Raw genomic sequence first — 2836 nt, 5'->3', positions numbered from 1 at the left:
TCAGTCTTATCTAACTAACTGAGCTATAGGAGAGGGCTACTGCAGGGAGACAGAGAGAGAGACAGAGACAGAGACAGACAGACAGAGAGAGAGAGAGGGTGGGGGGGGGGGGGGGGAGCGATAGGGACCTGGAGAGAGAGAGATGAGGAAGAGAGATAAGTGTGAGAGAAAGATAGGAGGACGAGAAAGAGAGAAAGAGTGAGGGAGGGAGAGATAGAGACACAGAGAGACTGGCAGAGAGAAAGCGAGATACTGAGATAGAGACAGAGATAGAGAGACAATGGGAGACCAAGAGGGGAGACAGACTTGATCGATTGATTGAATACTTTATTAACACGCCTTTTAACAGTATAGGTAATAAAGACAGAGTTTATAAAGGATAACATGCAGGGGCTTGTTACCATTGTGGTCTAAGACAGATAGGGACTACGAGCTATAGAGATAATTAAGGGGAGAGAGGGAGAAGGGAGAGAGCAGAGAAGGGAGAGAGCAAGAAAAAGGACAACAATGGAGTAAAGATAAAAAATCTGACCTGTCTGAAGTGAGTGGTGCAACAGCGCCCCCTGTTGGTACCCTAAACATAGGGACATACAGACATAGGCAGGGCTGCACATAAGTGGTGCGCAGGTGCGCATGCGCGGTAAAAATTAAAAATGCGCTGTCAATCAAGCGCCGGGAAGCGCTTCTGCGTACCAACAGCTGGGGCCGCCCAGAATGATTATTATGGCCAGAATACTAGAAAATGTTGTGGCGAGAGCATTTCCCACCGACTGCCACTCAAAGTGGCTACTGGCCCAATCACAGCGCGTCCTTACTCAAAAGGGGGAGGATCCATGCTGCTTTCTGCTAGGGGCCTGGGAGGAGGCGGAGGGCGGTTGACAGGAAAACCTTACACAAATAGTTTCGTCTTCTCTTCTCCGTTTCAGATAGCAAACTACTGTAGTCCCCGGTGTAAAAGGTCATGCTTTGGATGCTTTGCACTCTTCCCATTTGCCGCTGTGCTTGTGTTTGTTTTCCGGCTGTTGGAGCAGCATGGTTGCTCGTGTGCGATGCCGTCTCAAAACCCGAATCCGAGGCAGAAACCATATTAGCGTCTCTCACAGCCTAGGCACCGGCCACCGACTTTTTACGGGTACTAAGGTTTTAGTTCCGACATAGTGGAGTGGGAAGAGTTTAAAGCATTGCGGACTGGCACTGCTGCTGCCCAACATGAACACCGTGTCTCGACATACTGTGCCTTATTATCGTAAAGTCGGGTAGTGTACACTGTTTATTTTTTCACCGAGGAGCCATGTGTTTCTGACTGTCTGACTACGTACGTCGCCTCATCTAAAAACAAAAGGGAACTAGGGAAGCCTGATGTATGCTTCGCCGTACGATGTGTCGCATGTTAAAAAAATACCTGATCTGCAAGCTCACAACGTGTCGCAACACGTTGTGAGCTAGTAGATTGGTTATTTAAATACAAAATAATAAAAAATCTAAATATTGCTTTGATGCTCATATCATATTATCCTTAGGAAGTATTAAGTTGTTAACTTGTTTTTATTATAATATGCATTCCATAGGGCTGGACCACACATGGACCTAGATTTTAGCAAATTTATATATTTTTAATAATGGGATGAATCTACAACAAGAGCCATTCTAGGGCTAAATCTAGAGTTGCAATACCCTCCATTGACTCCCCACTCATCCAATAAATATTGTTTTGCTATAAGTTATTCATCCCTCTTTTATCCATCCGGCGAGACGGGTCGCCGCATTTTAGGAGCACCAAGCAACTCCTCCAGGTGCTCTTCTGAGTACTAGACCAAAAAAGTTGTGTGCAGCCCTGGACATAGGGACATACAGACATACAGATGGACATAGGGACATTGCTGTTCCTTGGAGTGGTTGCACCACTCAACAATGGGAGAAACACAGAGCGAGCGAGAGAGAGAGAGAGAGAGAGAGAGAGAGAGAGAGAGAGAGAGAGAGAGAGAGAGAGAGAGAGAGAGAGAGAGACCGCAGAGAGAAACAATGAAGATTAGAAGTCCTGAGATGGGGGGAAATAAGCACAAGAAAAAGATAACTGTGTCGTATGACGCAGAGCTGCAGTGTACACTGCACACATTGTTGTGTTCTGTTCTGTTCTATTATCTGTTCTGCTGAGGACAGAAGTTCTGTTCTGTAGTGTAGTGCAGTGTAGTGTAGTGTAGTGTAGTGTATGTGTTGTGAATTGTTGTGTAGTGTAGTGTAGTGTTGTATAGTGTTGTGTTGTGTAGTGTAGTGTTGTGTAGAGTTGTATATAGTGTTGTGTGCATGTGATCAGACAGAGATGTGTATGTGTTGTGTAGTGTAGTGTTGTGTTGTGTATGTGATCAGACAGAGATGTGTATGTGTTGTGTAGTGTAGTGTTGTGTTGTGTAGTGTAGTGTTGTGTAGAGTTGTATATAGTGTTGTGTGCATGTGATCAGACAGAGATGTGTATGTGTTGTGTATTGTTGTGTAGTGTAGTGTAGTGTTGTGTTGTGTTGTGTTGTGTAGTGTAGTGTAGTGTTGTATAGTGTTGTGTAGTGTAGTGTTGTATAGTGTTGTGTTGTGTAGTGTAGTGTTGTGTAGAGTTGTATATAGTGTTGTGTGCATGTGATCAGACAGAGATGTGTATGTGTTGTGTATTGTTGTGTAGTGTAGTGTAGTGTTGTGTTGTGTTGTGTTGTGTTGTGTTGTGTTGTGTTGTGTTGTGTTGTGTTGTGTTGTATAGTGTTGTGTAGTGTAGTATAGTGTTGTGTAGTGTAGTGTTGTATAGTGTTGTGTTGTGTAGTGTAGGGTAGTGTAGTATAGTGTTGTGTAG

The sequence above is a fragment of the Protomyctophum parallelum genome, assembly GCF_964188405.1.
Source record: "Protomyctophum parallelum genome assembly, chromosome: 1".
NCBI lineage: Eukaryota > Metazoa > Chordata > Actinopteri > Myctophiformes > Myctophidae > Protomyctophum > Protomyctophum parallelum.
This window is presented reverse-complemented; position numbering follows the sequence as displayed.